This window comes from Taudactylus pleione, unplaced genomic scaffold, assembly GCF_031769625.1.
Source record: "Taudactylus pleione unplaced genomic scaffold, aTauple2 ptg000467l, whole genome shotgun sequence".
NCBI classification, from domain to species: domain Eukaryota; kingdom Metazoa; phylum Chordata; class Amphibia; order Anura; family Myobatrachidae; genus Taudactylus; species Taudactylus pleione.
In genome coordinates this window covers 216,705-239,035 of record NW_028284869.1, presented here as the reverse complement: position 1 = coordinate 239,035, position 22,331 = coordinate 216,705, and the positions used below count along the sequence as shown (strand labels likewise).

Here is a 22,331-nt window from a genome sequence, read left to right as displayed (position 1 = left end):
TTCCTGGTTTTTAAAAGGGCATTTGTTAGTCAAATCGGTAAGCCACAACACCTGATTGTATGATTTCAATGCTCTACACTGTTAATCCATTAATTGACTGCAATGCACTTCTTTTGATGATGGAAAATATTAATACAATGCACAAATTAGGTTAAAAATGCAAATGAATAAATAAACATGATGTACACTGAAGTCCACTTTTTGGCACTTTTGGAAAAGAGTATTTGAATCAAATGTTAAAGAAGATAATAGGAAAATATATTTAATAGCCTAATTTACATAAGGCTATTTAGAGTTGGATATTTTTAAGATGCCATAAATCTAGTATTCTGTGAATGACAAAGCCATGACTCTGTCCATACCCCATAAGTGCTACACATACCAAGAAAGCTTCCCATTTGTTGAAAGGGCATTTCTTGGTCAGTGTATTCCTGATTTCTTCAAAACAAGAAACATTCTCTAAGGAGCTTATGATCTTAAAAAATGAAAAGAATACACTGTTAATCCAGTAATTGACTGCAATGCACTTCTTTTGATGATGGAAAATATTAATACAATGCACAAAATAGGTTTAAAATGTAAATGAATAAATAAACATGATGTCCACTGAAGTCCACATTTTGGCACTTTTGGAAAAGAGAATTTGAATCACATGCTAAAGCAGATAATAGGAAAATATATTTAATAGCCTAATTTACATAAGACTATTCAGAGCTGGATATTTTTAAGATGCCATAAATCTAGTATTCTCTGAATGACAAAGCCATGACTCTGTCCATATCCCATAAGTGCTACACATACCAACAAAGCTTCCCATTTGTTGAAAGGGCATTTCTTGGTCAGTGTATTCCTGATTTCTTCAAAACAAGAAACATTCTCTAAGGAGCTTATGATCTTAAAAAATGAAAAGAATACACTGTTAATCCAGTAATTGACTGCAATGCACTTCTTTTGATGATGGAAAATATTAATACAATGCACAAAATAGGTTTAAAATGTAAATGAATAAATAAACATGATGTCCACTGAAGTCCACTTTTTGGCACTTTTGGAAAAGAGAATTTGAATCACATGCTAAAGCAGATAATAGGAAAATATATTTAATAGCCTAATTTACATAAGACTATTCAGAGCTGGATATTTTTAAGATGCCATAAATCTAGTATTCTCTGAATGACAAAGCCATGACTCTGTCCATATCCCATAAGTGCTACACATACCAAGAAAGCTTCCCATTTGTTGAAAGGGCATTTCTTGGTCAGTGTATTCCTGATTTCTTCAAAACAAGAAACATTCTCTAAGGAGCTTATGATCTTAAAAAATGAAAAGAATACACAAGAAAAATCATGCGTTGGCCAGTGCGACACATACCAACAAAGCTTCCCGTTTTTTGAAAGGGCATTTCTTGGTCAGTGTATTCCTAATTCCTTCAAAACAAGAATAATTCTCTAAGGAGTTTATGATCTTAAAAATTGAATACAAACTATGCGTTGGCCGGGAATCGAACCCGGGTCAACTGCTTGGAAGGCAGCTATGCTCACCACTATACCACCAATGCTTCCTGGTTTTTAAAAGGGCATTTGTTAGTCAAATCGGTAAGCCACAACACCTGATTGTATGATTTCAATGCTCTACACTGTTAATCCATTAATTGACTGCAATGCACTTCTTTTGATGATGGAAAATATTAATACAATGCACAAATTAGGTTAAAAATGCAAATGAATAAATAAACATGATGTACACTGAAGTCCACTTTTTGGCACTTTTGGAAAAGAGTATTTGAATCAAATGTTAAAGAAGATAATAGGAAAATATATTTAATAGCCTAATTTACATAAGGCTATTTAGAGTTGGATATTTTTAAGATGCCATAAATCTAGTATTCTGTGAATGACAAAGCCATGACTCTGTCCATACCCCATAAGTGCTACACATACCAAGAAAGCTTCCCATTTGTTGAAAGGGCATTTCTTGGTCAGTGTATTCCTGATTTCTTCAAAACAAGAAACATTCTCTAAGGAGCTTATGATCTTAAAAAATGAAAAGAATACACTGTTAATCCAGTAATTGACTGCAATGCACTTCTTTTGATGATGGAAAATATTAATACAATGCACAAAATAGGTTTAAAATGTAAATGAATAAATAAACATGATGTCCACTGAAGTCCACATTTTGGCACTTTTGGAAAAGAGAATTTGAATCACATGCTAAAGCAGATAATAGGAAAATATATTTAATAGCCTAATTTACATAAGACTATTCAGAGCTGGATATTTTTAAGATGCCATAAATCTAGTATTCTCTGAATGACAAAGCCATGACTCTGTCCATATCCCATAAGTGCTACACATACCAACAAAGCTTCCCATTTGTTGAAAGGGCATTTCTTGGTCAGTGTATTCCTGATTTCTTCAAAACAAGAAACATTCTCTAAGGAGCTTATGATCTTAAAAAATGAAAAGAATACACTGTTAATCCAGTAATTGACTGCAATGCACTTCTTTTGATGATGGAAAATATTAATACAATGCACAAAATAGGTTTAAAATGTAAATGAATAAATAAACATGATGTCCACTGAAGTCCACTTTTTGGCTCTTTTGGAAAAGAGAATTTGAATCACATGCTAAAGCAGATAATAGGAAAATATATTTAATAGCCTAATTTACATAAGACTATTCAGAGCTGGATATTTTTAAGATGCCATAAATCTAGTATTCTCTGAATGACAAAGCCATGACTCTGTCCATATCCCATAAGTGCTACACATACCAACAAAGCTTCCCATTTGTTGAAAGGGCATTTCTTGGTCAGTGTATTCCTGATTTCTTCAAAACAAGAAACATTCTCTAAGGAGCTTATGATCTTAAAAAATGAAAAGAATACACTGTTAATCCAGTAATTGACTGCAATGCACTTCTTTTGATGATGGAAAAAATTAATACAATGCACAAAATAGGTTTAAAATGTAAATGAATAAATAAACATGATGTCCACTGAAGTCCACTTTTTGGCTCTTTTGGAAAAGAGAATTTGAATCACATGCTAAAGCAGATAATAGGAAAATATATTTAATAGCCTAATTTACATAAGACTATTCAGAGCTGGATATTTTTAAGATGCCATAAATCTAGTATTCTCTGAATGACAAAGCCATGACTCTGTCCATATCCCATAAGTGCTACACATACCAAGAAAGCTTCCCATTTGTTGAAAGGGCATTTCTTGGTCAGTGTATTCCTGATTTCTTCAAAACAAGAAACATTCTCTAAGGAGCTTATGATCTTAAAAAATGAAAAGAATACACTGTTAATCCATTAATTGACTGCAATGCACTTCTTTTGATGATGGAAAATATTAATACAATGCACAAAATAGGTTTAAAATGTAAATGAATAAATAAACATGATGTCCACTGAAGTCCACTTTTTGGCACTTTTGGAAAAGAGAATTTGAATCACATGCTAAAGCAGATAATAGGAAACTATATTTAATAGCCTAATTTACATAAGACTATTCAGAGCTGGATATTTTTAAGATGCCATAAATCTAGTATTCTCTGAATGACAAAGCCATGACTCTGTCCATATCCCATAAGTGCTACACATACCAACAAAGCTTCCCATTTGTTGAAAGGGCATTTCTTGGTCAGTGTATTCCTGATTTCTTCAAAACAAGAAACATTCTCTAAGGAGCTTATGATCTTAAAAAATGAAAAGAATACACAAGAAAAATCATGCGTTGGCCAGTGCGACACATACCAACAAAGCTTCCCGTTTTTTGAAAGGGCATTTCTTGGTCAGTGTATTCCTAATTCCTTCAAAACAAGAATAATTCTCTAAGGAGTTTATGATCTTAAAAATTGAATACAAACTATGCGTTGGCCGGGAATCGAACCCGGGTCAACCACCAACGCTTCCTGGTTTTCAAAAGGGCATTTGTTAGTCAAATCTGTAAGCCACAACACCTGATTGTATGATTTCAATGCTCTACACTGTTAATCCATTAATTGACTGCAATGCACTTCTTTTGATGATGGAAAATATTAATACAATGCACAAATTAGGTTAAAAATGCAAATGAATAAATAAACATGATGTACACTGAAGTCCACTTTTTGGCACTTTTGGAAAAGAGAATTTGAATCAAATGTTAAAGCAGATAATAGGAAAATATATTTAATAGCCTAATTTACATAAGACTATTCAGAGTTGGATATTTTTAAGATGCCATAAATCTAGTATTCTGTGAATGACAAAGCCATGACTCTGTCCATACCCCATAAGTGCTACACATACCAACAAAGCTTCCCATTTGTTGAAAGGGCATTTCTTGGTCAGTGTATTCCTGATTTCTTCAAAACAAGAAACATTCTCTAAGGAGCTTATGATCTTAAAAAATGAAAAGAATACACTGTTAATCCAGTAATTGACTGCAATGCACTTCTTTTGATGATGGAAAATATTAATACAATGCACAAAATAGGTTTAAAATGTAAATGAATAAATAAACATGATGTCCACTGAAGTCCACTTTTTGGCACTTTTGGAAAAGAGAATTTGAATCACATGCTAAAGCAGATAATAGGAAAATATATTTAATAGCCTAATTTACATAAGACTATTCAGAGCTGGATATTTTTAAGATGCCATAAATCTAGTATTCTCTGAATGACAAAGCCATGACTCTGTCCATATCCCATAAGTGCTACACATACCAAGAAAGCTTCCCATTTGTTGAAAGGGCATTTCTTGGTCAGTGTATTCCTGATTTCTTCAAAACAAGAAACATTCTCTAAGGAGCTTATGATCTTAAAAAATGAAAAGAATACACTGTTAATCCAGTAATTGACTGCAATGCACTTCTTTTGATGATGGAAAATATTAATACAATGCACAAAATAGGTTTAAAATGTAAATGAATAAATAAACATGATGTCCACTGAAGTCCACTTTTTGGCACTTTTGGAAAAGAGAATTTGAATCACATGCTAAAGCAGATAATAGGAAAATATATTTAATAGCCTAATTTACATAAGACTATTCAGAGCTGGATATTTTTAAGATGCCATAAATCTAGTATTCTCTGAATGACAAAGCCATGACTCTGTCCATATCCCATAAGTGCTACACATACCAACAAAGCTTCCCATTTGTTGAAAGGGCATTTCTTGGTCAGTGTATTCCTGATTTCTTCAAAACAAGAAACATTCTCTAAGGAGCTTATGATCTTAAAAAATGAAAAGAATACACAAGAAAAATCATGCGTTGGCCAGTGCGACACATACCAACAAAGCTTCCCGTTTTTTGAAAGGGCATTTCTTGGTCAGTGTATTCCTAATTCCTTCAAAACAAGAATAATTCTCTAAGGAGTTTATGATCTTAAAAATTGAATACAAACTATGCGTTGGCCGGGAATCGAACCCGGGTCAACCACCAACGCTTCCTGGTTTTCAAAAGGGCATTTGTTAGTCAAATCTGTAAGCCACAACACCTGATTGTATGATTTCAATGCTCTACACTGTTAATCCATTAATTTACTGCAATGCACTTCTTTTGATGATGGAAAATATTAATACAATGCACAAATTAGGTTAAAAATGCAAATGATTAAATAAACATGATGTACACTGAAGTCCACTTTTTGGCACTTTTGGAAAAGAGAATTTGAATCAAATGTTAAAGCAGATAATAGGAAAATATATTTAATAGCCTAATTTACATAAGACTATTCAGAGTTGGATATTTTTAAGATGCCATAAATCTAGTATTCTGTGAATGACAAAGCCATGACTCTGTCCATACCCCATAAGTGCTACACATACCAAGAAAGCTTCCCATTTGTTGAAAGGGCATTTCTTGGTCAGTGTATTCCTGATTTCTTCAAAACAAGAAACATTCTCTAAGGAGCTTATGATCTTAAAAAATGAAAAGAATACACTGTTAATCCAGTAATTGACTGCAATGCACTTCTTTTGATGATGGAAAATATTAATACAATGCACAAAATAGGTTTAAAATGTAAATGAATAAATAAACATGATGTCCACTGAAGTCCACTTTTTGGCACTTTTGGAAAAGAGAATTTGAATCACATGCTAAAGCAGATAATAGGAAAATATAGTTAATAGCCTAATTTACATAAGACTATTCAGAGCTGGATATTTTTAAGATGCCATAAATCTAGTATTCTCTGAAAGACAAAGCCATGACTCTGTCCATATCCCATAAGTGCTACACATACCACCAAACTTCCCATTTGTTGAAAGGGCATTTCTTGGTCAGTGTATTCCTGATTTCTTCAAAACAAGAAACATTCTCTAAGGAGCTTATGATCTTAAAAAATGAAAAGAATACACAAGAAAAATCATGCGTTGGCCAGTGCGACACATACCAACAAAGCTTCCCGTTTTTTGAAAGGGCATTTCTTGGTCAGTGTATTCCTAATTCCTTCAAAACAAGAATAATTCTCTAAGGAGTTTATGATCTTAAAAATTGAATACAAACTATGCGTTGGCCGGGAATCGAACCCGGGTCAACCACCAACGCTTCCTGGTTTTCAAAAGGGCATTTGTTTGTCAAATCTGTAAGCCACAACACCTGATTGTATGATTTCAATGCTCTACACTGTTAATCCATTAATTGACTGCAATGCACTTCTTTTGATGATGGAAAATATTAATACAATGCACAAATTAGGTTAAAAATGCAAATGAATAAATAAACATGATGTACACTGAAGTCCACTTTTTGGCACTTTTGGAAAAGAGAATTTGAATCAAATGTTAAAGCAGATAATAGGAAAATATATTTAATAGCCTAATTTACATAAGACTATTCAGAGTTGGATATTTTTAAGATGCCATAAATCTAGTATTCTGTGAATGACAAAGCCATGACTCTGTCCATACCCCATAAGTGCTACACATACCAAGAAAGCTTCCCATTTGTTGAAAGGGCATTTCTTGGTCAGTGTATTCCTGATTTCTTCAAAACAAGAAACATTCTCTAAGGAGCTTATGATCTTAAAAAATGAAAAGAATACACTGTTAATCCAGTAATTGACTGCAATGCACTTCTTTTGATGATGGAAAATATTAATACAATACACAAAATAGGTTTAAAATGTAAATGAATAAATAAACATGATGTCCACTGAAGTCCACTTTTTGGCACTTTTGGAAAAGAGAATTTGAATCACATGCTAAAGCAGATAATAGGAAAATATATTTAATAGCCTAATTTACATAAGACTATTCAGAGCTGGATATTTTTAAGATGCCATAAATCTAGTATTCTCTGAATGACAAAGCCATGACTCTGTCCATATCCCATAAGTGCTACACATACCAACAAAGCTTCCCATTTGTTGAAAGGGCATTTCTTGGTCAGTGTATTCCTGATTTCTTCAAAACAAGAAACATTCTCTAAGGAGCTTATGATCTTAAAAAATGAAAAGAATACACAAGAAAAATCATGCGTTGGCCAGTGCGACACATACCAACAAAGCTTCCCGTTTTTTGAAAGGGCATTTCTTGGTCAGTGTATTCCTAATTCCTTCAAAACAAGAATAATTCTCTAAGGAGTTTATGATCTTAAAAATTGAATACAAACTATGCGTTGGCCGGGAATCGAACCCGGGTCAACTGCTTGGAAGGCAGCTATGCTCACCACTATACCACCACCGCTTCCTGGTTTTTAAAAGGGCATTTGTTAGTCAAATCTGTAAGCCACAACACCTGATTGTATGATTTCAATGCTCTACACTGTTAATCCATTAATTGACTGCAATGCACTTCTTTTGATGATGGAAAATATTAATACAATGCACAAATTAGGTTAAAAATGCAAATGAATAAATAAACATGATGTACACTGAAGTCCACTTTTTGGCACTTTTGGAAAAGAGTATTTGAATCAAATGTTAAAGAAGATAATAGGAAAATATATTTAATAGCCTAATTTACATAAGACTATTTAGAGTTGGATATTTTTAAGATGCCATAAATCTAGTATTCTGTGAATGACAAAGCCATGACTCTGTCCATACCCCATAAGTGCTACACATACCAAGAAAGCTTCCCTTTTGTTGAAAGGGCATTTCTTGGTCAGTGTATTCCTGATTTCTTCAAAACAAGAAACATTCTCTAAGGAGCTTATGATCTTAAAAAATGAAAAGAATACACTGTTAATCCAGTAATTGACTGCAATGCACTTCTTTTGATGATGGAAAATATTAATACACTGCACAAAATAGGTTTAAAATGTAAATGAATAAATAAACATGATGTCCACTGAAGTCCACATTTTGGCACTTTTGGAAAAGAGAATTTGAATCACATGCTAAAGCAGATAATAGGAAAATATATTTAATAGCCTAATTTACATAAGACTATTCAGAGCTGGATATTTTTAAGATGCCATAAATCTAGTATTCTCTGAATGACAAAGCCATGACTCTGTCCATATCCCATAAGTGCTACACATACCAAGAAAGCTTCCCATTTGTTGAAAGGGCATTTCTTGGTCAGTGTATTCCTGATTTCTTCAAAACAAGAAACATTCTCTAAGGAGCTTATGATCTTAAAAAATGAAAAGAATACACTGTTAATCCATTAATTGACTGCAATGCACTTCTTTTGATGATGGAAAATATTAATACAATGCACAAAATAGGTTTAAAATGTAAATGAATAAATAAACATGATGTCCACTGAAGTCCACTTTTTGGCACTTTTGGAAAAGAGAATTTGAATCACATGCTAAAGCAGATAATAGGAAACTATATTTAATAGCCTAATTTACATAAGACTATTCAGAGCTGGATATTTTTAAGATGCCATAAATCTAGTATTCTCTGAATGACAAAGCCATGACTCTGTCCATATCCCATAAGTGCTACACATACCAACAAAGCTTCCCATTTGTTGAAAGGGCATTTCTTGGTCAGTGTATTCCTGATTTCTTCAAAACAAGAAACATTCTCTAAGGAGCTTATGATCTTAAAAAATGAAAAGAATACACAAGAAAAATCATGCGTTGGCCAGTGCGACACATACCAACAAAGCTTCCCGTTTTTTGAAAGGGCATTTCTTGGTCAGTGTATTCCTAATTCCTTCAAAACAAGAATAATTCTCTAAGGAGTTTATGATCTTAAAAATTGAATACAAACTATGCGTTGGCCGGGAATCGAACCCGGGTCAACCACCAACGCTTCCTGGTTTTCAAAAGGGCATTTGTTAGTCAAATCTGTAAGCCACAACACCTGATTGTATGATTTCAATGCTCTACACTGTTAATCCATTAATTGACTGCAATGCACTTCTTTTGATGATGGAAAATATTAATACAATGCACAAATTAGGTTAAAAATGCAAATGAATAAATAAACATGATGTACACTGAAGTCCACTTTTTGGCACTTTTGGAAAAGAGAATTTGAATCAAATGTTAAAGCAGATAATAGGAAAATATATTTAATAGCCTAATTTACATAAGACTATTCAGAGTTGGATATTTTTAAGATGCCATAAATCTAGTATTCTGTGAATGACAAAGCCATGACTCTGTCCATACCCCATAAGTGCTACACATACCAACAAAGCTTCCCATTTGTTGAAAGGGCATTTCTTGGTCAGTGTATTCCTGATTTCTTCAAAACAAGAAACATTCTCTAAGGAGCTTATGATCTTAAAAAATGAAAAGAATACACTGTTAATCCAGTAATTGACTGCAATGCACTTCTTTTGATGATGGAAAATATTAATACAATGCACAAAATAGGTTTAAAATGTAAATGAATAAATAAACATGATGTCCACTGAAGTCCACTTTTTGGCACTTTTGGAAAAGAGAATTTGAATCACATGCTAAAGCAGATAATAGGAAAATATATTTAATAGCCTAATTTACATAAGACTATTCAGAGCTGGATATTTTTAAGATGCCATAAATCTAGTATTCTCTGAATGACAAAGCCATGACTCTGTCCATATCCCATAAGTGCTACACATACCAAGAAAGCTTCCCATTTGTTGAAAGGGCATTTCTTGGTCAGTGTATTCCTGATTTCTTCAAAACAAGAAACATTCTCTAAGGAGCTTATGATCTTAAAAAATGAAAAGAATACACTGTTAATCCAGTAATTGACTGCAATGCACTTCTTTTGATGATGGAAAATATTAATACAATGCACAAAATAGGTTTAAAATGTAAATGAATAAATAAACATGATGTCCACTGAAGTCCACTTTTTGGCACTTTTGGAAAAGAGAATTTGAATCACATGCTAAAGCAGATAATAGGAAAATATATTTAATAGCCTAATTTACATAAGACTATTCAGAGCTGGATATTTTTAAGATGCCATAAATCTAGTATTCTCTGAATGACAAAGCCATGACTCTGTCCATATCCCATAAGTGCTACACATACCAACAAAGCTTCCCATTTGTTGAAAGGGCATTTCTTGGTCAGTGTATTCCTGATTTCTTCAAAACAAGAAACATTCTCTAAGGAGCTTATGATCTTAAAAAATGAAAAGAATACACAAGAAAAATCATGCGTTGGCCAGTGCGACACATACCAACAAAGCTTCCCGTTTTTTGAAAGGGCATTTCTTGGTCAGTGTATTCCTAATTCCTTCAAAACAAGAATAATTCTCTAAGGAGTTTATGATCTTAAAAATTGAATACAAACTATGCGTTGGCCGGGAATCGAACCCGGGTCAACCACCAACGCTTCCTGGTTTTCAAAAGGGCATTTGTTAGTCAAATCTGTAAGCCACAACACCTGATTGTATGATTTCAATGCTCTACACTGTTAATCCATTAATTTACTGCAATGCACTTCTTTTGATGATGGAAAATATTAATACAATGCACAAATTAGGTTAAAAATGCAAATGATTAAATAAACATGATGTACACTGAAGTCCACTTTTTGGCACTTTTGGAAAAGAGAATTTGAATCAAATGTTAAAGCAGATAATAGGAAAATATATTTAATAGCCTAATTTACATAAGACTATTCAGAGTTGGATATTTTTAAGATGCCATAAATCTAGTATTCTGTGAATGACAAAGCCATGACTCTGTCCATACCCCATAAGTGCTACACATACCAAGAAAGCTTCCCATTTGTTGAAAGGGCATTTCTTGGTCAGTGTATTCCTGATTTCTTCAAAACAAGAAACATTCTCTAAGGAGCTTATGATCTTAAAAAATGAAAAGAATACACTGTTAATCCAGTAATTGACTGCAATGCACTTCTTTTGATGATGGAAAATATTAATACAATGCACAAAATAGGTTTAAAATGTAAATGAATAAATAAACATGATGTCCACTGAAGTCCACTTTTTGGCACTTTTGGAAAAGAGAATTTGAATCACATGCTAAAGCAGATAATAGGAAAATATAGTTAATAGCCTAATTTACATAAGACTATTCAGAGCTGGATATTTTTAAGATGCCATAAATCTAGTATTCTCTGAAAGACAAAGCCATGACTCTGTCCATATCCCATAAGTGCTACACATACCACCAAACTTCCCATTTGTTGAAAGGGCATTTCTTGGTCAGTGTATTCCTGATTTCTTCAAAACAAGAAACATTCTCTAAGGAGCTTATGATCTTAAAAAATGAAAAGAATACACAAGAAAAATCATGCGTTGGCCAGTGCGACACATACCAACAAAGCTTCCCGTTTTTTGAAAGGGCATTTCTTGGTCAGTGTATTCCTAATTCCTTCAAAACAAGAATAATTCTCTAAGGAGTTTATGATCTTAAAAATTGAATACAAACTATGCGTTGGCCGGGAATCGAACCCGGGTCAACCACCAACGCTTCCTGGTTTTCAAAAGGGCATTTGTTTGTCAAATCTGTAAGCCACAACACCTGATTGTATGATTTCAATGCTCTACACTGTTAATCCATTAATTGACTGCAATGCACTTCTTTTGATGATGGAAAATATTAATACAATGCACAAATTAGGTTAAAAATGCAAATGAATAAATAAACATGATGTACACTGAAGTCCACTTTTTGGCACTTTTGGAAAAGAGAATTTGAATCAAATGTTAAAGCAGATAATAGGAAAATATATTTAATAGCCTAATTTACATAAGACTATTCAGAGTTGGATATTTTTAAGATGCCATAAATCTAGTATTCTGTGAATGACAAAGCCATGACTCTGTCCATACCCCATAAGTGCTACACATACCAAGAAAGCTTCCCATTTGTTGAAAGGGCATTTCTTGGTCAGTGTATTCCTGATTTCTTCAAAACAAGAAACATTCTCTAAGGAGCTTATGATCTTAAAAAATGAAAAGAATACACTGTTAATCCAGTAATTGACTGCAATGCACTTCTTTTGATGATGGAAAATATTAATACAATACACAAAATAGGTTTAAAATGTAAATGAATAAATAAACATGATGTCCACTGAAGTCCACTTTTTGGCACTTTTGGAAAAGAGAATTTGAATCACATGCTAAAGCAGATAATAGGAAAATATATTTAATAGCCTAATTTACATAAGACTATTCAGAGCTGGATATTTTTAAGATGCCATAAATCTAGTATTCTCTGAATGACAAAGCCATGACTCTGTCCATATCCCATAAGTGCTACACATACCAACAAAGCTTCCCATTTGTTGAAAGGGCATTTCTTGGTCAGTGTATTCCTGATTTCTTCAAAACAAGAAACATTCTCTAAGGAGCTTATGATCTTAAAAAATGAAAAGAATACACAAGAAAAATCATGCGTTGGCCAGTGCGACACATACCAACAAAGCTTCCCGTTTTTTGAAAGGGCATTTCTTGGTCAGTGTATTCCTAATTCCTTCAAAACAAGAATAATTCTCTAAGGAGTTTATGATCTTAAAAATTGAATACAAACTATGCGTTGGCCGGGAATCGAACCCGGGTCAACTGCTTGGAAGGCAGCTATGCTCACCACTATACCACCACCGCTTCCTGGTTTTTAAAAGGGCATTTGTTAGTCAAATCTGTAAGCCACAACACCTGATTGTATGATTTCAATGCTCTACACTGTTAATCCATTAATTGACTGCAATGCACTTCTTTTGATGATGGAAAATATTAATACAATGCACAAATTAGGTTAAAAATGCAAATGAATAAATAAACATGATGTACACTGAAGTCCACTTTTTGGCACTTTTGGAAAAGAGTATTTGAATCAAATGTTAAAGAAGATAATAGGAAAATATATTTAATAGCCTAATTTACATAAGACTATTTAGAGTTGGATATTTTTAAGATGCCATAAATCTAGTATTCTGTGAATGACAAAGCCATGACTCTGTCCATACCCCATAAGTGCTACACATACCAAGAAAGCTTCCCTTTTGTTGAAAGGGCATTTCTTGGTCAGTGTATTCCTGATTTCTTCAAAACAAGAAACATTCTCTAAGGAGCTTATGATCTTAAAAAATGAAAAGAATACACTGTTAATCCAGTAATTGACTGCAATGCACTTCTTTTGATGATGGAAAATATTAATACAATGCACAAAATAGGTTTAAAATGTAAATGAATAAATAAACATGATGTCCACTGAAGTCCACATTTTGGCACTTTTGGAAAAGAGAATTTGAATCACATGCTAAAGCAGATAATAGGAAAATATATTTAATAGCCTAATTTACATAAGACTATTCAGAGCTGGATATTTTTAAGATGCCATAAATCTAGTATTCTCTGAATGACAAAGCCATGACTCTGTCCATATCCCATAAGTGCTACACATACCAACAAAGCTTCCCATTTGTTGAAAGGGCATTTCTTGGTCAGTGTATTCCTGATTTCTTCAAAACAAGAAACATTCTCTAAGGAGCTTATGATCTTAAAAAATGAAAAGAATACACTGTTAATCCAGTAATTGACTGCAATGCACTTCTTTTGATGATGGAAAATATTAATACAATGCACAAAATAGGTTTAAAATGTAAATGAATAAATAAACATGATGTCCACTGAAGTCCACTTTTTGGCTCTTTTGGAAAAGAGAATTTGAATCACATGCTAAAGCAGATAATAGGAAAATATATTTAATAGCCTAATTTACATAAGACTATTCAGAGCTGGATATTTTTAAGATGCCATAAATCTAGTATTCTCTGAATGACAAAGCCATGACTCTGTCCATATCCCATAAGTGCTACACATACCAAGAAAGCTTCCCATTTGTTGAAAGGGCATTTCTTGGTCAGTGTATTCCTGATTTCTTCAAAACAAGAAACATTCTCTAAGGAGCTTATGATCTTAAAAAATGAAAAGAATACACTGTTAATCCAGTAATTGACTGCAATGCACTTCTTTTGATGATGGAAAATATTAATACAATGCACAAAATAGGTTTAAAATGTAAATGAATAAATAAACATGATGTCCACTGAAGTCCACTTTTTGGCACTTTTGGAAAAGAGAATTTGAATCACATGCTAAAGCAGATAATAGGAAAATATATTTAATAGCCTAATTTACATAAGACTATTCAGAGCTGGATATTTTTAAGATGCCATAAATCTAGTATTCTCTGAATGACAAAGCCATGACTCTGTCCATATCCCATAAGTGCTACACATACCAACAAAGCTTCCCATTTGTTGAAAGGGCATTTCTTGGTCAGTGTATTCCTGATTTCTTCAAAACAAGAAACATTCTCTAAGGAGCTTATGATCTTAAAAAATGAAAAGAATACACTGTTAATCCAGTAATTGACTGCAATGCACTTCTTTTGATGATGGAAAATATTAATACAATGCACAAAATAGGTTTAAAATGTAAATGAATAAATAAACATGATGTCCACTGAAGTCCACTTTTTGGCTCTTTTGGAAAAGAGAATTTGAATCACATGCTAAAGCAGATAATAGGAAAATATATTTAATAGCCTAATTTACATAAGACTATTCAGAGCTGGATATTTTTAAGATGCCATAAATCTAGTATTCTCTGAATGACAAAGCCATGACTCTGTCCATATCCCATAAGTGCTACACATACCAAGAAAGCTTCCCATTTGTTGAAAGGGCATTTCTTGGTCAGTGTATTCCTGATTTCTTCAAAACAAGAAACATTCTCTAAGGAGCTTATGATCTTAAAAAATGAAAAGAATACACTGTTAATCCAGTAATTGACTGCAATGCACTTCTTTTGATGATGGAAAATATTAATACAATGCACAAAATAGGTTTAAAATGTAAATGAATAAATAAACATGATGTCCACTGAAGTCCACTTTTTGGCACTTTTGGAAAAGAGAATTTGAATCACATGCTAAAGCAGATAATAGGAAAATATATTTAATAGCCTAATTTACATAAGACTATTCAGAGCTGGATATTTTTAAGATGCCATAAATCTAGTATTCTCTGAATGACAAAGCCATGACTCTGTCCATATCCCATAAGTGCTACACATACCAACAAAGCTTCCCATTTGTTGAAAGGGCATTTCTTGGTCAGTGTATTCCTGATTTCTTCAAAACAAGAAACATTCTCTAAGGAGCTTATGATCTTAAAAAATGAAAAGAATACACAAGAAAAATCATGCGTTGGCCAGTGCGACACATACCAACAAAGCTTCCCGTTTTTTGAAAGGGCATTTCTTGGTCAGTGTATTCCTAATTCCTTCAAAACAAGAATAATTCTCTAAGGAGTTTATGATCTTAAAAATTGAATACAAACTATGCGTTGGCCGGGAATCGAACCCGGGTCAACCACCAACGCTTCCTGGTTTTAAAAAGGGCATTTGTTAGTCAAATCTGTAAGCCACAACACCTGATTGTATGATTTCAATGCTCTACACTGTTAATCCATTAATTTACTGCAATGCACTTCTTTTGATGATGGAAAATATTAATACAATGCACAAATTAGGTTAAAAATGCAAATGATTAAATAAACATGATGTACACTGAAGTCCACTTTTTGGCACTTTTGGAAAAGAGAATTTGAATCAAATGTTAAAGCAGATAATAGGAAAATATATTTAATAGCCTAATTTACATAAGACTATTCAGAGTTGGATATTTTTAAGATGCCATAAATCTAGTATTCTGTGAATGACCAAACCATGACTCTGTCCATACCCCATAAGTGCTACACATACCAAGAAAGCTTCCCATTTGTTGAAAGGGCATTTCTTGGTCAGTGTATTCCTGATTTCTTCAAAACAAGAAACATTCTCTAAGGAGCTTATGATCTTAAAAAATGAAAAGAATACACTGTTAATCCAGTAATTGACTGCAATGCACTTCTTTTGATGATGGAAAATATTAATACAATGCACAAAATAGGTTTAAAATGTAAATGAATAAATAAACATGATGTCCACTGAAGTCCACTTTTTGGCACTTTTGGAAAAGAGAATTTGAATCACATGCTAAAGCAGATAATAGGAAAATATAGTTAATAGCCTAATTTACATAAGACTATTCAGAGCTGGATATTTTTAAGATGCCATAAATCTAGTATTCTCTGAATGACAAAGCCATGACTCTGTCCATATCCCATAAGTGCTACACATACCACCAAACTTCCCATTTGTTGAAAGGGCATTTCTTGGTCAGTGTATTCCTGATTTCTTCAAAACAAGAAACATTCTCTAAGGAGCTTATGATCTTAAAAAATGAAAAGAATACACAAGAAAAATCATGCGTTGGCCAGTGCGACACATACCAACAAAGCTTCCCGTTTTTTGAAAGGGCATTTCTTGGTCAGTGTATTCCTAATTCCTTCAAAACAAGAATAATTCTCTAAGGAGTTTATGATCTTAAAAATTGAATACAAACTATGCGTTGGCCGGGAATCGAACCCGGGTCAACCACCAACGCTTCCTGGTTTTCAAAAGGGCATTTGTTTGTCAAATCTGTAAGCCACAACACCTGATTGTATGATTTCAATGCTCTACACTGTTAATCCATTAATTGACTGCAATGCACTTCTTTTGATGATGGAAAATATTAATACAATGCACAAATTAGGTTAAAAATGCAAATGAATAAATAAACATGATGTACACTGAAGTCCACTTTTTGGCACTTTTGGAAAAGAGAATTTGAATCAAATGTTAAAGCAGATAATAGGAAAATATATTTAATAGCCTAATTTACATAAGACTATTCAGAGTTGGATATTTTTAAGATGCCATAAATCTAGTATTCTGTGAATGACAAAGCCATGACTCTGTCCATACCCCATAAGTGCTACACATACCAAGAAAGCTTCCCATTTGTTGAAAGGGCATTTCTTGGTCAGTGTATTCCTGATTTCTTCAAAACAAGAAACATTCTCTAAGGAGCTTATGATCTTAAAAAATGAAAAGAATACACTGTTAATCCAGTAATTGACTGCAATGCACTTCTTTTGATGATGGAAAATATTAATACAATGCACAAAATAGGTTTAAAATGTAAATGAATAAATAAACATGATGTCCACTGAAGTCCACTTTTTGGCACTTTTGGAAAAGAGAATTTGAATCACATGCTAAAGCAGATAATAGGAAAATATATTTAATAGCCTAATTTACATAAGACTATTCAGAGCTGGATATTTTTAAGATGCCATAAATCTAGTATTCTCTGAATGACAAAGCCATGACTCTGTCCATATCCCATAAGTGCTACACATACCAACAAAGCTTCCCATTTGTTGAAAGGGCATTTCTTGGTCAGTGTATTCCTGATTTCTTCAAAACAAGAAACATTCTCTAAGGAGCTTATGATCTTAAAAAATGAAAAGAATACACAAGAAAAATCATGCGTTGGCCAGTGCGACACATACCAACAAAGCTTCCCGTTTTTTGAAAGGGCATTTCTTGGTCAGTGTATTCCTAATTCCTTCAAAACAAGAATAATTCTCTAAGGAGTTTATGATCTTAAAAATTGAATACAAACTATGCGTTGGCCGGGAATCGAACCCGGGTCAACTGCTTGGAAGGCAGCTATGCTCACCACTATACCACCACCGCTTCCTGGTTTTTAAAAGGGCATTTGTTAGTCAAATCTGTAAGCCACAACACCTGATTGTATGATTTCAATGCTCTACACTGTTAATCCATTAATTGACTGCAATGCACTTCTTTTGATGATGGAAAATATTAATACAATGCACAAATTAGGTTAAAAATGCAAATGAATAAATAAACATGATGTACACTGAAGTCCACTTTTTGGCACTTTTGGAAAAGAGTATTTGAATCAAATGTTAAAGAAGATAATAGGAAAATATATTTAATAGCCTAATTTACATAAGACTATTTAGAGTTGGATATTTTTAAGATGCCATAAATCTAGTATTCTGTGAATGACAAAGCCATGACTCTGTCCATACCCCATAAGTGCTACACATACCAAGAAAGCTTCCCTTTTGTTGAAAGGGCATTTCTTGGTCAGTGTATTCCTGATTTCTTCAAAACAAGAAACATTCTCTAAGGAGCTTATGATCTTAAAAAATGAAAAGAATACACTGTTAATCCAGTAATTGACTGCAATGCACTTCTTTTGATGATGGAAAATATTAATACAATGCACAAAATAGGTTTAAAATGTAAATGAATAAATAAACATGATGTCCACTGAAGTCCACATTTTGGCACTTTTGGAAAAGAGAATTTGAATCACATGCTAAAGCAGATAATAGGAAAATATATTTAATAGCCTAATTTACATAAGACTATTCAGAGCTGGATATTTTTAAGATGCCATAAATCTAGTATTCTCTGAATGACAAAGCCATGACTCTGTCCATATCCCATAAGTGCTACACATACCAACAAAGCTTCCCATTTGTTGAAAGGGCATTTCTTGGTCAGTGTATTCCTGATTTCTTCAAAACAAGAAACATTCTCTAAGGAGCTTATGATCTTAAAAAATGAAAAGAATACACTGTTAATCCAGTAATTGACTGCAATGCACTTCTTTTGATGATGGAAAATATTAATACAATGCACAAAATAGGTTTAAAATGTAAATGAATAAATAAACATGATGTCCACTGAAGTCCACTTTTTGGCTCTTTTGGAAAAGAGAATTTGAATCACATGCTAAAGCAGATAATAGGAAAATATATTTAATAGCCTAATTTACATAAGACTATTCAGAGCTGGATATTTTTAAGATGCCATAAATCTAGTATTCTCTGAATGACAAAGCCATGACTCTGTCCATATCCCATAAGTGCTACACATACCAAGAAAGCTTCCCATTTGTTGAAAGGGCATTTCTTGGTCAGTGTATTCCTGATTTCTTCAAAACAAGAAACATTCTCTAAGGAGCTTATGATCTTAAAAAATGAAAAGAATACACTGTTAATCCAGTAATTGACTGCAATGCACTTCTTTTGATGATGGAAAATATTAATACAATGCACAAAATAGGTTTAAAATGTAAATGAATAAATAAACATGATGTCCACTGAAGTCCACTTTTTGGCACTTTTGGAAAAGAGAATTTGAATCACATGCTAAAGCAGATAATAGGAAAATATATTTAATAGCCTAATTTACATAAGACTATTCAGAGCTGGATATTTTTAAGATGCCATAAATCTAGTATTCTCTGAATGACAAAGCCATGACTCTGTCCATATCCCATAAGTGCTACACATACCAAGAAAGCTTCCCATTTGTTGAAAGGGCATTTCTTGGTCAGTGTATTCCTGATTTCTTCAAAACAAGAAACATTCTCTAAGGAGCTTATGATCTTAAAAAATGAAAAGAATACACTGTTAATCCAGTAATTGACTGCAATGCACTTCTTTTGATGATGGAAAATATTAATACAATGCACAAAATAGGTTTAAAATGTAAATGAATAAATAAACATGATGTCCACTGAAGTCCACTTTTTGGCACTTTTGGAAAAGAGAATTTGAATCACATGCTAAAGCAGATAATAGGAAAATATATTTAATAGCCTAATTTACATAAGACTATTCAGAGCTGGATATTTTTAAGATGCCATAAATCTAGTATTCTCTGAATGACAAAGCCATGACTCTGTCCATATCCCATAAGTGCTACACATACCAACAAAGCTTCCCATTTGTTGAAAGGGCATTTCTTGGTCAGTGTATTCCTGATTTCTTCAAAACAAGAAACATTCTCTAAGGAGCTTATGATCTTAAAAAATGAATAGAATACACAAGAAAAATCATGCGTTGGCCAGTGCGACACATACCAACAAAGCTTCCCGTTTTTTGAAAGGGCATTTCTTGGTCAGTGTATTCCTAATTCCTTCAAAACAAGAATAATTCTCTAAGGAGTTTATGATCTTAAAAATTGAATACAAACTATGCGTTGGCCGGGAATCGAACCCAGGTCAACTGCTTGGAAGGCAGCTATGCTCACCACTATACCACCAACGCTTCCTGGTTTTCAAAAGGGCATTTGTTAGTCAAATCTGTAAGCCACAACACCTGATTGTATGATTTCAATGCTCTACACTGTTAATCCATTAATTGACTGCAATGCACTTCTTTTGATGATGGAAAATATTAATACAATGCACAAATTAGGTTAAAAATGCAAATGAATAAATAAACATGATGTACACTGAAGTCCACTTTTTGGCACTTTTGGAAAAGAGAATTTGAATCAAATGTTAAAGCAGATAATAGGAAAATATATTTAATAGCCTAATTTACATAAGACTATTCAGAGTTGGATATTTTTAAGATGCCATATATCTAGTATTCTGTGAATGACAAAGCCATGACTCTGTCCATACCCCATAAGTGCTACACATACCAAGAAAGCTTCCCATTTGTTGAAAGGGCATTTCTTGGTCAGTGTATTCCTGATTTCTTCAAAACAAGAAACATTCTCTAAGGAGCTTATGATCTTAAAAAATGAAAAGAATACACTGTTAATCCAGTAATTGACTGCAATGCACTTCTTTTGATGATGGAAAATATTAATACAATGCACAAAATAGGTTTAAAATGTAAATGAATAAATAAACATGATGTCCACTGAAGTCCACTTTTTGGCACTTTTGGAAAAGAGAATTTGAATCACATGCTAAAGCAGATAATAGGAAAATATATTTAATAGCCTAATTTACATAAGACTATTCAGAGCTGGATATTTTTAAGATGCCATAAATCTAGTATTCTCTGAATGACAAAGCCATGACTCTGTCCATATCCCATAAGTGCTACACATACCAACAAAGCTTCCCATTTGTTGAAAGGGCATTTCTTGGTCAGTGTATTCCTGATTTCTTCAAAACAAGAAACATTCTCTAAGGAGCTTATGATCTTAAAAAATGAAAAGAATACACAAGAAAAATCATGCGTTGGCCAGTGCGACACATACCAACAAGGCTTCCCGTTTTTTGAAAGGGCATTTCTTGGTCAGTGTATTCCTAATTCCTTCAAAAGAAGAATAATTCTCTAAGGAGTTTATGATCTTAAAAATTTAATACAAACTATGCGTTGGCCGGGAATCGAACCCGGGTCAACCACCAACGCTTCCTGGTTTTCAAAAGGGCATTTGTTAGTCAAATCTGTAAGCCACAACACCTGATTGTATGATTTCAATGCTCTACACTGTTAATCCATTAATTGACTGCAATGCACTTCTTTTGATGATGGAAAATATTAATACAATGCACAAATTAGGTTAAAAATGCAAATGAATAAATAAACATGATGTACACTGAAGTCCACTTTTTGGCACTTTTGGAAAAGAGAATTTGAATCAAATGTTAAAGCATATAATAGGAAAATATATTTAATAGCCTAATTTACATAAGACTATTCAGAGTTGGATATTTTTAAGATGCCATAAATCTAGTATTCTGTGAATGACAAAGCCATGACTCTGTCCATACCCCATAAGTGCTACACATACCAAGAAAGCTTCCCATTTGTTGAAAGGGCATTTCTTGGTCAGTGTATTCCTGATTTCTTCAAAACAAGAAACATTCTCTAAGGAGCTTATGATCTTAAAAAATGAAAAGAATACACTGTTAATCCAGTAATTGACTGCAATGCACTTCTTTTGATGATGGAAAATATTAATACAATGCACAAAATAGGTTTAAAATGTAAATGAATAAATAAACATGATGTCCACTGAAGTCCACTTTTTGGCACTTTTGGAAAAGAGAATTTGAATCACATGCTAAAGCAGATAATAGGAAAATATATTTAATAGCCTAATTTACATAAGACTATTCAGAGCTGGATATTTTTAAGATGCCATAAATCTAGTATTCTCTGAATGACAAAGCCATGACTCTGTCCATATCCCATAAGTGCTACACATACCAACAAAGC

The 22,331-nt window shown here is 33.1% G+C and overlaps 5 non-coding genes across 5 annotated transcripts; all 5 read right to left on the bottom strand.

The window, feature by feature from the left end:
- Positions 1–1,486: 1,486 nt before the first annotated feature.
- On the bottom strand, positions 1,487–1,558 carry TRNAG-UCC (transfer RNA glycine (anticodon UCC)). Its single transcript has one exon. It is a non-coding gene; the product is annotated as a tRNA-Gly (tRNA).
- A 6,063-nt stretch (positions 1,559–7,621) lies between these two features.
- TRNAG-UCC (transfer RNA glycine (anticodon UCC)) lies at positions 7,622–7,693 on the bottom strand. Its single transcript has one exon. It is a non-coding gene; the product is annotated as a tRNA-Gly (tRNA).
- Positions 7,694–12,918: 5,225 nt separating this feature from the next.
- Positions 12,919–12,990, bottom strand: TRNAG-UCC (transfer RNA glycine (anticodon UCC)). Its single transcript has one exon. It is a non-coding gene; the product is annotated as a tRNA-Gly (tRNA).
- Positions 12,991–17,946: 4,956 nt separating this feature from the next.
- Positions 17,947–18,018, bottom strand: TRNAG-UCC (transfer RNA glycine (anticodon UCC)). The gene has a single exon. It is a non-coding gene; the product is annotated as a tRNA-Gly (tRNA).
- Positions 18,019–20,342: 2,324 nt separating this feature from the next.
- Positions 20,343–20,414, bottom strand: TRNAG-UCC (transfer RNA glycine (anticodon UCC)). Its single transcript has one exon. It is a non-coding gene; the product is annotated as a tRNA-Gly (tRNA).
- Positions 20,415–22,331: the final 1,917 nt, after the last annotated feature.